Genomic DNA, 13656 nt, shown 5'->3' with positions numbered 1-13656 from the left:
TGTACATGATGTTTCCCACCTTCTGCTCCAGCCATACTGGCCACCTTGCTTTCTGCTGCTGAAGCTGGTCCAAGCCTTTTCCTGCCTTAGGGCATTTGCTTCAGTTGTTTCCCCTGCCTTCAGGCTCTTCCCCAGATAACAGCAAATCCCTCTTCTGTCTTCCATCAGCTCTCTGCTCAGGGAGGCCTTCTCTGACCACCCTATATAAAATGGCAATTTATAGAACTCTCCATTCCTTATCTCTTTCATTTGTCTCCGTAGCACTCATGACTGTTTTTCATAATATATATTTATTTGTTTGCTAGCCATTTGTTCCATCAGAATGGAGGGTCAGGAGGGCAGGATTTGTGTTCACTGCTTTCCCCCCCAGTACCTAAAACTATGCCTGGTGCATATTAAACCCTGTGGGTCCTTCCTCCAGAATCTGCTTATTCTTGTCAGCGTGTCTGAGGTTTCTCTAGACTCATGCCAGCTTGAAGTCAATGCTGCTTTCTTGCTTCTGGGCCCTTATCTCTACTTCCACAGTCTCTCTTCTATACCGTAGACCTCAAGTTAAGAACAGCTGATCTAGTGGAGCAGGAAGGTATGAACTACAGCAGTAGCCATAAGATTCATAGTATATATTAAAAGAATAGGGAGAGATAAATAACTGAAGGAAAACAAAAGGTAAAGGTATATGGTTTTAAAAGAGAACCCCATAATCAGAAATAGAGTGTAATGAAGCCTATTCATTATAGATAATACATTTTAGTTTAAAAGAGGGCTAATAGCTGATGTTTAGTTTGGGCGGCACAATGACTCAAGTGAGATTCAAGGATACATGGAGGGCTTCCCTGGTGGCGCAGTGGTTGAGAATCTGCCTGCCAATGCAGGGGACACGGGTTCGAGCCCTGGTCTGGGAAGATCCCACATGCCACAGAGCAACTGGGCCCGTGAGCCACAATTACTGAGCCTGCGCGTCTGGAGCCTGTGCTCCGCAACAAGAGAGGCCGCGATGGTGAGAGGCCCGCGCACCGCGATGAAGAGTGGTCCCCACTTGCCGCAACTAGAGAAAGCCCTCGCACAGAAACGAAGACTCAACACAGTCATAAATAAATAAATAAAAGGACGTGAATTTCTTTAAAAAAAAAAAAAGCAAACTGGGCTATTCATAAAAAAAAAAAAAAAAAAAGGATACATGGAAGCTTTAGTAAGTAGTTTCCATGTTCAAAGCATGATAGTGACTTCAAAGGGGCTTTATGGATTCTGCTCTTAAGAAGTTTATGTTAATGATATGGTGCATACTTATTTTTTGGTAAGAAATCCTTTGGAATGAGCCATTAAACTTTACCTTGATCTTAGAAAGTAATTTAATATGTAAGATTAAAATTGTTCATAGATTCAGTGACAGTTACACCGGGTCCACTTCTTTTTAGAATGACCCTAATCTGCACTCAGACCCATAATTACTTGGAACCACTGGCCTCTTAGTTTCTATTTCTGGCTGATTTTATATGTTTTTGTTTTTTGTTTTTTCCATAAAATTCTTAAACAGGTTGCATCCTGATCAGACGGGCCATATTTGGCTGTTGGGTACCATATTGTAAAACACAAGTGGTAAGGGCTTTGAAGAGATAAGATGCATGGGTGAAGGAGAGAGAAAAGGGGAAGACGACTTTTAAATCTATTTATTGAACAAGTATTTATTGAGCATCTTCTGTGTACCAGCACTGCCTGGGTACTAAGCATATAAAGATAATTAAGGCATATTTCCTGTCCTTGTCTAGATTTTGAGCCTATATGATGGGGAAACAAAGAAGAAAGCAAAGGACACCGAGTAGAGAAAAGATTACAGGTTAAGACTTGGGCTTGTTGAATTTGAGATGAAAGCAATACATCCAAACGGTCTTTACCGTGCTTTTGATATGAGTCGAAAAGTCTAAGTTCTGTGGGGAAAATGCAGTGAATAAAAAGATAGACCAGCATGACATGGATGTGAAAAGTCTGTTTTCTATAGGGAAGTATACATTTGATACTTTATGGATGAGAGAAGGGTTTCTTTTTTTTTTTTCCTTTTCCCTAATTTAAGTTAGGACTTCTTGCCAAGTTTCTGCTTAGGAATTCTGAACTGAACTTCAGATGTTTAGGGGCTTCTGTTTTAAACACATTTGGAGTTGTGGCTTCTTGTTCAAGGAAGAAACCCCTTCAAGTACATCAAAGAGCTGTGAAAAAAGATACAGTGTGTTGACAATTTTTGCAAGGGCATCAAAACCAGAAAATTTTCTCTGCTGTACACACATATTTCAAAGTTAGGGGGGGACGGTTTCTGGTGAGAGTCTTCTGTTGCTGTATTAAACCCCAAATACTTGGGAAATAACACATTCATTGTACCTAAAATATGACTTGGCTCACCTAGCAATTTCAAGCCAAGGTCTAGAAGGTGTTTTCTCTGGTGGGTAACCTTTAAATAAATTATGAGGCTTCTCATTGCTGGGCCCAAGTCAGAAGAGTCAGGAAACAGAATCAGGGGGAGGAATCTTCCCAAACATCACAAGCCATTTGACCCAGAGCCTTGGAGAAACTGCTTACAAATTCAATTTAAATCATAGTGGGCAGGATCTTGTGAAGGGGTGATGGAAGAAGATTGCCTGTGTTGATTCAAGACCCATTTTACTCCTTCATCCTTGATGACCTGGTAAAAGCAGGTACAGAATAAAATCCACACCTGCAAGGGATAAACCCACTATTAAATTCTTGGTAGAGGAACCTGGGCATCATGTTCACAAAGATGGGGTCTAGAGCCCCAGCTCCATCACTTGGTACCTGGGAAGGTTTCCCTGACCTCCTGAAGCCTCTGTTTTCTCATTTGGAAAATGGAAGCAATAATGCCAACATTTCCAGGTTGTTGCTTGAATGAATGAATGTCGGATATAAAGTGCCTAGCAGATTACTTGATGCTTAGAAAGAGCTCAATAAATGCCACCCCACTCCCACCTCCCTTTGTTCTTTCCCTTGAGGGGATAAAATTGTCTTAGGCCTAGTTTAGGTTAAAATGAGGATGTCAAATTAAGAAATCAAGGAGGCAATGATTTTGTATGCCTGTTCCAGCTCTACCACCACTAGCGATGTGACCTGAGGCAAGTCACTTAACCTCTCTCACCTCCGTTTTCTCCCCTACAAATGAAGTTAACAAATGCTTGTAAATTGGAATAAGAGATCAGGTTAAACTCCTAGGCAGGAAAGCAAATGGTCAAGAAGGTTGGCTCTAGAGTTAGGCTTCCTAAATTCCAGCCTGGGCTCCAAAACTTACTTAATCTATGACTTTGGCCTAGTTACCAAAGATCATTGTGTCTCAGTTTCCTTATCTGCTAAATAGGGATAATAATAATAGTTTATGCCCCATAGATATGAAAAGTAAATCAGAGAATGCATGTAAAACACTTAGCATATGCCTGGCACATAGTAAGTGCTCAATATGTATCTTTATTATCTCAAGAGAGCTCTGTTGGAAAGCTTGTGGCTTGTGACCAAAGAATAAAGATAGAATTAGTAGGGAAAGCTTACAGTGTGATTTTGAACGACTCCGGCCTAGAAAGCCTGAATAGACCTTTCAGATTTTGGTTCTCTAGTGGAGTATAGCCTACTGGGTTGTGCAAGTGTTTGGGAACCATTTTGGGAACAGCAATGACTTATATTGTTAACAGAACAGCTTATTCCTCTCAGCCTCTCTCTATGGAGCTGACCTTCTTGAAACAGATGGGCCTCCAATCGGGATCCCTTGGAAGAGTGCTGGGATTGCTCTAGTTTGGAGTAGTTTATCTACAGCTTAAGAAACCTGCCCTGCAATAATCACCAACACTTTCAAGCCCTGACAGTATAGAGGATCTCAATTTAATACTGCTGTTGAGTAACCGAAGTATGAAATACTCTGGTTCCAGTTCTGTTGCCCAAATAAACTTACATGGAGTTCAAACCGGAACAGTTAAGCAATGAGAGTTGCTAGCCATGTCCCCTTGTGTAGCCTTACTAAGGGCGGTGGTGATGTCCTCGGCATTGCTGTGAATGATGAATCCAATTCATTGCAGTTTCCTGCTTGCTGCTGTCTAGACTCTCTCTGTACAGGAGTTCCAAGGAAGGAAATGGCTATGGCCACCTGCAGTGCGACCAGAGAAAAGAGGGCATAATCAGGGCCAGACCGAGTCCTTTAGAAGACTTCTGTGCTAAAAATATGTGTCCCACCTCCACTGCCACCACTATTCCCCACATTATATGCAATGGAAAACAAAGGTAAATTATAAAATAAGTGTAGCCAGATCCAACAAAGTTCTGATTTTTCCATGATGATTTTAAAATGTGTCTACACGTACTTTTAAAAAAATCCCTGCTTTTTTGGTGCTCAGAGCACATGTTAGTTTGCCATTCATCATCAAGCCCTAGCTGATTATCCTGGTGACCCTGATCTTGGGATCACCATCCAGAGAGAGTGTGTGAGGTATCTGGGAAGCGATTATCCCTCTGATAAAAGACTATAATTAATGGTTATAGTCTTTTATCCGAGGGATAAGTGGGTGGATCATTTGTTAAGTGTGTGCTTTTCCCAAAGGAAGGGCAGAGATGGTATGAAATAGGGGTGACATCTCCCTATGAGTACAAGTCCTTGGCAGAAACACAAGACTTTGGAGTGAGCACACGTTAGTTCAGGACTCTGGATTTTGGAATTAACCTCTTAACTGGTTTCCTTTACCCAAGTCTTTCTTATTTCCAATAGACTACATTGTTGCCGGAGTGATCTCTTTAAAAACATGTGACCACGATAGTCCTCTGTTTAGAACACTTTATGTGAAGTCTCACCATTGCCTACAGAATAAAGATAAACTCCTTTGTACCTCAAGGTTCTTTACAACACACTTCTTCCTACCTACTGAGTTCCATCTCTCCCTATGACCCCAGCTGACGCTGTGCTCCAGCCACGCACAGTCTTCCTAATCTCTACATTGTTTCCACTGTTTGCTCCTCTGTTCTGCTTCATCCAACTGGTACACTACCAATCATCTCTCAGAACCCAGCCTTTGTGTCCCTTCCTGTGGCCTGGGTTCCCTGATTCTCCAGGCAGACTCACTGTCTCACTTCTTTGTGCCCCACACACTTGGTTCAACCTCTGTGGTCACACTTCTGCTATAACCTTTCAGACATGGTGATTTACGTGTCTGCATCCTCGTTTTGCAGTTGTGAGCTCCTTGAGGGCTGGGACCAGGCTTGGTTCATTTGGGTATCTTCATTGACTTTACAATGCCCAGCACACAGTAGATGCAAAATAATATTTGCTGAATAAATACAATACCTAGTCATAAACTGGCACTAATACAATAATACCGACCTCCAAGAAGGCAGAAACCACGTAGCTGGCACTCGGTTGAATGAATGAGTGAGGGAATGAAAAGCTCATAGAGCTGTTGTGAAAATCAAAATGAACACTGTGGAAGCTTTGTGAACCATGTATGGCTGGGCCTGGGCAAGAGGCTAGTACTGTGATTGCAATGAGCACGGTCCCCTGGCTCTCATAGCAGTGTGGCCAGGTACAAAGGGCCATAGGAGCCAGCGCTTAGCTGCCTGACCGTCACCCCAGGTAAGGAAAAGGCAGCGTTCCATTGACTGGACGTGTAATGGGGTGAAAGTGAACCTGCTGCTATTTCTATCACAGCTTGTGAAGACTGTAATGAAAAGATCTGAGAAACTCTTTTGCCCTAGTCCTGGAAGAAGGGTGTCATAAATGTCCAATTTGCCACTGATTGCCGCATTGGCACAGGGACTCCGCAGCAACAAGTCACTGAAACATAGCTAACCAGAAGCACACCTGTTGAAAAAGCAACTTAGCCTCCCTTATTTCTCTAATTGAGTAGCAAATTAGAATAACAAAAACCACCACTAATGGCACATCTTCTCTGTCATACATGGCGCAAGAATCTCATTTGATGTCCACCCAAACATAAAAGTGGGTGTATGGTCACCATTTTAGGGAAAATAGTGCTCAGTCAGGTTAAGAGCTTTTCCCAAAATCACTCTGTGTATAAGTCAGCTTTCAGTATATTATACTGAGGTAACAAACACCCCCAATGTCTCAATGTCTTGGAACAAGCCTTTAATTCTCAATCGTATTACATTCCTAGTGCAGTGTCTGAGGGCAGCTTTGGCTCTGCCCTATGGGTCTTCTTTATTCCAGAACCCGGACTAAAATACAATCCTGATTTGGGGTATATTATTCTCATGACAGGGAGAAAAGAGCAATGGCTGCCCTCCCAAAGGCTCTTAAATCTCCTTTGGACTGTGGCATACATTACTTCAACTCACATTCCATTGGCCAAAGCAAGTCATACGGCCAAGCTTGAAGTCCAGGCGATAGCAGTGAGGGCTTCTCCCATAGATAGACATCCCAAGTCCCATGGCAATGGACAGGAAGGAATAATTGGGAAGGAATCATTAGGGTCAATAAGAAAGCCATCTAGTAAGTGACAGAGCTGGGTTTAAAACTAAAGTCCTCCCTTATCCACATTCCAAGTTCTTTCTACCATACCAAGTGTTCTCTAATGGGAACCTCAGTGCAGATTTATTGACCTTGATGACAGGAGCCCTGAGTAAAACTCCAAGGCTTGATTCCTGCAAGTGCGGGAGAAGGAAGAACTAAGGACCCCATCTTGTCACTTAACAGAACAGGATTGCAAGTGTGTGTCAGGGAAGTCTTGCACTGTTGTCTGTCAGTGTAATTGGCATGAAAAACCTACTCTCTCTCTGCAGCCCTTATTGCTCCAGTAAATCTCCCACTGTACCTCCCATTACCCCTCGCTTAAAGCACCGATTATTCCTTTATTAGAGCTCAGCCACAAGTAGGCCATGAATTTTTATGGCTTTTCCGGATCTCATAAGGCAATGAGACTCATCCATTTAAACACAGTCACTAAACTCTACCGCAGGTTTATGACCTGATGTAGCATTTCACCGTTGTTTAAAAAGAAGCCGTACCCACTCATACCTTCTTGGAACTTTTCATTTCCTCCTTGAAAGAAAGAAAATTTCAGTTTCCCACTTTCAACCCCCCTAACGGATCCCTTGAGACGTGGCCAGGGTGAAATGCCACCATTGATTAAAATCTGAATGTACTCACTTCGGGCATCACTTCTACCTGGGGGCGGGGGGGAACCCAAACTTCTTCCAGCCTCCTCCAGTTCCATTGGAATGTTTTTCTTTTTAACATCTTTATTGGAGTATAATTGCTTTACAATGGTGTGTTAGTTTCTGCTTTATAACAAAGTGAATCAGTTATACATATACATATGTTCCCATATCTCTTCCCTCTTGCATCTCCCTCCCTCCCACCCTCCCCATCCCACCCCTCCAGGTGGTCACAAAGCACCGAGCGGATCTCCCTGTGCTATGCGGTTGCTTCCCACTAGCTATCTATTTTACGTTTAGTAGTGTATATATGTCCATGCTACTCTCTCACTTTGTCCCATCTTACCCTTCCCCCTCCCCATATCCTCAAGTCCATTCTCTAGTAGGTCTGTGTCTTTATTCCCGTCTTGCCACTAGGTTCTTCATGACCTTTTTTTTTTTTTCCCCTTAGATTCCATATATATGTGTTAGCATACTGTATTCGTTTTTCTCTTTCTGACTTACTTCACTCTGTATGACAGACTCTAACTCCATCCACCTCACTACAAATAACTCCATTTCGTTTCTTTTTATGGCTGAGTAATATTCCATTGTATATATGTGCCACATCTTCTTTATCCATTCATCTGATGATGGACATTTAGGTTGCTTTCATGTCCTGGCTATTGTAAATAGAGCTGCAATGAACATTTTGTTACATGACTCTTTTTGAATTATGGTTTTCTCAGGGTATATGCCCAGTAGTGGGATTGCTGGGTTGTATGATAGTTTTATTTTTCGTTTTTTAAGGAACCTCCATACTGTTCTCCATAGTGGCTGTATCAATTTACATTCCCACCAACAGTGCAAGAGTGTTCCCTTTTCTCCACACCCTCTCCAGCATTTATTGTTTCTAGATTTTCTGATGATGGCTATTCTGACCGGTGTGAGATGATATCTCATTGTAGTTTTGATTTGCATTTCTCTAATGATTAATGATGTTGAGCCTTCTTTCATGTGTTTGTTGGCAATCTGTATATCTTCTTTGGAGAGATGTCTATCTAGGTCTTCTGCCCATTTTTGGATTGGGTTGTTTGTTTTTTTGTTATTGAGCTGCATGAGCTGCTTGTAAATCTTGGAGATTAATCCTTTGTCAGTTGCTTCATTTGCAAATATTTTCTCCCATTCTGAGGGTTGTCTTTTGGTCTTGTTTATGGTTTCCTTTGCTGTGCAAAAGCTTTTAAGTTTCATTAGGTCCCATTTGTTTATTTTTGTTTTTATTTCCATTTCTCTAGGAGCTGGGTCAAAAAGGATCTTGCTGTGATTTATGTCATAGAGTGTTCTGCCTATGTTTTCCTCTAAGAGTTTGATAGTGTCTGACCTTACATTTACGTCTTTAATCCATTTTGAGTTTGTGTGTATGGTGTTAGGGAGTGTTCCAATTTCATACTTTTACATGTACCTGCCCAGTTTTCCCAGCAGCACTTACTGAAGAGACTGTCTTTTCTCCACTGTATATGCTTGCCTCCTTTGTCAAAGATAAGGTGACCATATGTGCGTGGGTTTATCTCTGGGCTTTCTATCCTGTTCCATTGATCTATGTTTCTGTTTTTGTGCCAGTACCATACTGTCTTGATTACTGTAGCTTTGTAGTATAGTCTGAAGTCCAGGAGCCTGATTCCTCCAGCTCCATTTTTCGTTCTCAAGATTGCTTTGGCTATTCGGGGTCTTTTGTGTTTCCATACAAATTGTGAAATTTTTCGTTCTAGTTCTGTGAAAAATGCCAGTGGTAGTTTGATAGGGATTGCATTGAATCTGTAGATTGCTTTGGATAGTATACTCGTTTTCACAACGTTGATTCTTCTGATCCAAGAACATGGTATATCTCTCCATCTATTTGTATCATCTTTAATTTCTTTCATCAGTGTCTTATAATTTTCTGCATACAGGTCTTTTGTCTCCTTGGGTAGGTTTATTCCTAGATATTTTATTCTATTTGTTGCAATGTAAATGGGAGTGTTTTCTTAATTTCACTTTCAGATTTTTCATCATTAGTCATTGGGATGTTTATTCTGTTTGATTGACATGTACCTACCTTCGGCAGTTTATTCACGAAGCATTAACTGTATAACTACTGTGTGTCAGATAATGTGCCAGGCATGACGCAACTTCTGATCGTATTGCTGTGGGCTGCCCCTCTGTGAGGAAACGAGGAAAGAGAGAAGACACTGCTGTTTCTTGAGGGACTTCAAAGCAATTTCATGTACACTGTCTCATTTGACTAGTCTATGACCTTCACCATTGTCCAGGGTTATCTCACCTTGGACATGGCACAGCTGAAAAGTCCTTGAGTTTTGTTTGGAACCTCAAGGATATGGTTGAGCACTGTTGGTCGTGTGGCTCTGAACCCAGAGCTTGGCTCATGGAGAAAGAAACACAATCCTCCAAGCAGTTCAATTTCTGAAAATAACCGCTGTATTTGCTATTAGCAAACTTCTTCTAAGAACATCCTGCCATCAAGTAACTACTCTTAGCTTCCACATCATGAGATTGTTTTCCCCTGAGTTTTTCCCCGCATAAATTAGAGATGTTCATTTCCATAGTTACTGGACTTTTCCTTCTGGATTTTCACAGGTAGTTTTCAACTCAACATGTCTCAAAGCAAATTCACTATCTCCCACATCAGCTTACTCTTAAATTTGCTCCTCTTCTTTTCTTTCTCTCTTGGTCAGTGTGCAAATCATTTACTCGTTCACCTGCATTTGTAAGCTGGGAGACAGCCTTGATTTCTTATTCCCCTTTATCTGCCCCAACCAATCAGTTCCTGAGTCCTGCCTTTCTTGCCTTCTTAGCATCTTTCAAATAAGTAATGTCCACTCCATCACTGCTGCCTCTGTCTCTCCTTACCAGGATTCCTGCAACACCCCCTCCAACTGTGGCCTTCTTGCCTCCTGTCTCACTCTGCTCCTGCCCATCTTAATCAGTATTTCCGGAGTGACCTTTCTACACCCAAATCTATTCATGTCACTATCCTTTATAAAGCCTCCATTGGTCCTTCAGTGTGTTCAACAGAAAGGCCTTCCCTTTCAGCACAAAGCAACAAAAGCCTAATTAGAGGCTCCCTACCTCCCACTTCTGTAATTCCTATCCCTCAAAATGCACCTTATGAACCAGTCATGTCAACTGACATGGCTATTTCCGGAAATGAGCATCCATTTTTTTCCCCTCACATATGCTATACTGCCTCCCTTTGTCCTCCTAGAAGACTTCCACCCACCCCTAAAGATTCAGTTCGAATCTTCTTTGTGAAGAAAAGTGGCTGACGATCTCTAGGCCAGATAAATCCCTTCCACGTTTGGGCTTTCGCAATAACTTGAATTTCACTTAATTTTCCAATTTATCATCTCCTCTCCTAAACTGCCAGCTCAGTAGAACACGTACCATGTCTTATAATACACCCCTTGTTTTTACTGCTTACTTAGACCTTTCATGTCCTTTGATTGATCCTCCAACCCTGTCAGATAGGCCCGTATTATCCCATTTTACAGATGACGATCAGGTTCAGCTAACGTTTCAAGGTTGTGCAGTTAGTAAATGGAAGGCCCAGAGGTCCGAGCCAAGTGTCCCCACTGCCATACACTCTTTGCTTAATTCACTTCTTTACTGTTTACAACAGCAGCGGCAGCTTTTCCCATGTAGGCGGAAGGGGCTTAGCAGAGGGCACCTGGTTGGAAAAGAAGTCTAACCGACTTGCCTTCAAGCTGCATTTGCAAGGCAAGGACAGAGGTTGTGTTTGGATTGTGTTCTACATCATTGTAAATATTGTAATGTCTTCTGAAGCTATTTTTATCTCATACATCGTATATGATTGAGAAAATCCAAGTTGCCTATATTGAAAAATTCTATCATCATTGTACTCATCTTTTTTTTAGAAGGAGGTTTCAGACACCAGATGAGAATGTGGGGTTGGGGGAGGGGGTTTGGCCTCTTTGTTGAGGCTGCTCTTAGCCTCAGTGGGTTGCCAGGCATAGATTAGAAGCCCAGCCTGCACCTCATCAGTATAGCCAGGACTGAAATGCTTTTACCAGGGAAATGCCTAGGGTTCTGGCCTCAGGTTGATCGCAGGTGGGTGTAAGATGTGTCCACATGAACATTTCTGCATCTGAGGAATAAAATTGCTGCTAGCTTTACTTGTTCTGCTGATCAGTAAGCCCTGGATAAAGACACACATGTGGCAAATTCCTTCTGGAGTTTAGAACTAAGAAATTGTTTCTCCTAAAGAGATGCTAGTCTTCCTTTTATCACAACAAGAGTTATGGAAACCAATAGGGCCCAAACCTGGGCTATGAATCAGAATTACCTGGGAACATAATAAATACATTGATTCCTCTACCCCATCCCTGGAAATTCTGATCGAGAGACCTGGAGACGGGCTGAGGAATCCATTTTCTGTAGATCAGCTGGATTCCCAAGCTCTCTATGCTGATAAAGCCACTGTTCCCAGCAGTAGCCTCTCACATTTTTTTTTAAAACTTTGCATAGCATTTTATTTCATTTTTTTATCTTTTCTTTTTTTTAAGTTTTTATTTTATATTGAAGTATAGTTGATTAACAATGTCGTGTCAGTTTCAGGTGTACAGCAAAGTGATTCAGTTATATACATACATGTATCTATTCTTTTTCAAATTCTTTTCCCATTTAGGTTATTACAGAATATTGAGCAGAGGGAGAAATATATTGGGAGTTTGGGATTGACATGTACACACTGCTTTATTTAAAATAGATAACCAACAAGGACCTACTCTGTAGCACAGGGAACTCTGCTCTAGCCTCTCACATTTTAACCTGAAATGTGGCTGCTTCCACAGGTGGGCTGTCAGTGCTGGACCTGGGAGGCTCCCTCCTGCTCCCTGACTGCAAAAGAGCTCAGCTTGGTGCAGAAGACAATATATACCTCTAAGCCTTGGCGTCTTTCTCCTCTGGTCTGACGGTGCTCAGTCCTGGCGAAAGGTGAGTACCGAAGCTGAAGGAACTCAGGCATCCTAACACTCCACCCAGTTGCATCTGTGTCTGGGGGCTTGGAAAGGTGGGGGGCTCTAGATCCATAGAGAATAGCATCATCTCAGCTTCCAGGCAGGCATTTTTGGGGCAGCAGAGCACTGACTGTGAATTTGAAGTTCTCAGAAGTGGATTTGCTGAGAGTTAGTGGCAGAGCCCAGAGAGGAATCCTGCGGCTGCCTTGGGCACTGGAAGGGTTTCCCTGCCCCAGCCTGTAGGAAGGGACACAAAACATGGGATTAGAGTGACTGCTGCATATTCAAAAATCAGCCCTTTGTCTGTCTTTGAACAGATCCACTCTTCATGCTCCCATTATTAGGACAGGAACTTCCCAGGAGACAGGCAAGAGGAAAATGAGGATTCAAGGAAGCTTTACATGGGGGACAATTTTTTTTTTTCTTTTTAAATTTCAAGTTAATATGAAACTACTTATTTCTCCTCTGCATCCTTAGTGACTACCAAACACAGCTGATTTATGTCATTTTCTCGAACTGGCATTCTAATGGGTCCACAAGAGGAAAATAAAGTATTTAATAAAATAAAACGTGACAAATGAACTCTTTGAGTGAAACAAGCCATATTAGAGAGAGCTGCAGATACAGCAGAAGGAGGAAGGAGGTTCCGAGAGCTGGAAAGAGGCCCAAGTGAAAATTGTGATGGGTTTTGGAATTTTTTAAAAAATTTTAAATTGGAAGGATTTGACCATATTATACATAATCTGATGTATACATGTATACATTTCATCTTCACTCGCCATTCTTTTGTCGCTTCTCATTTGCTGCAGTCGGAGCAGGGTTCCCTATTATGTAAATAAGGGAATGAGACAGATGGTGCCACAAAGCAATGAATTCATCTGGGGGGAGGGCTTTAATTATGGATGGGTGGGCCCGGCTGTGTTTTGGGTTCAGCAAACGTCCCAAACGTTATGGGATTGGCAAAACCCCAGATGCAGTTTTCCAGGCACATTTTAAAATCCTGTCATATTTGCAGGGGAATTGAAGTTGGGATTTGTTTCTTGTTCTTTATTAAATTCCTCAAGTTGCTGGCCCTGATTTTTAGCCTCTGAAACTGTGGAGGAATTTGAGCTGTGTTTTAAGGAGCTGGTCTACAATTCTTTTAAGACTAAGGTACTTCATAGGTACTACTGAGCTGTTGAATAGTCTTTTTTATGGACTGTAAAAAATTGAAGATCTGAGGTACTATAAATGGAAAATTTAAATTATTCACATACCCAGATATGATTACTATTTGTTGGTATATTGAAATTTAGTATTTTTAGTATACTTTTTTTACACCATTGAAATCTCACTATAGTTCTCATTTTGTATCTTGTTTTGTCACTTAGTACTACATCACAATCATTTCCCTATATCACTATTTATTCATAATTTTCACTAATATATAATAGTTCATTGAATTTGTGACTCACTTGAAAAAATTCAAAATGTTTATTTCAGTGAGCATTTGTTTCAC

At 41.6% G+C, this 13656-nt stretch overlaps 1 long non-coding RNA gene across 3 annotated transcripts in view; it reads left to right on the top strand.

The window, feature by feature from the left end:
• LOC137770643 (uncharacterized) overlaps positions 1-13656 on the top strand; it is a 417676-nt gene that overhangs the window by 290028 nt on the left and 113992 nt on the right. For all 3 annotated transcript variants that reach the window (XR_011075204.1, XR_011075203.1, XR_011075202.1), the window contains exon 3: positions 11994-12135. This is a non-coding gene — a long non-coding RNA (uncharacterized lncRNA). The remainder of the gene's footprint in view (positions 1-11993; positions 12136-13656) is intronic.

This window comes from Eschrichtius robustus, chromosome 10, assembly GCF_028021215.1.
Source record: "Eschrichtius robustus isolate mEscRob2 chromosome 10, mEscRob2.pri, whole genome shotgun sequence".
Classification (NCBI taxonomy): Eukaryota; Metazoa; Chordata; class Mammalia; order Artiodactyla; family Eschrichtiidae; genus Eschrichtius; species Eschrichtius robustus.
The sequence above is the reverse complement of the archived record's forward strand: the minus strand, read 5'-3'. Positions and strand labels throughout refer to the sequence as shown.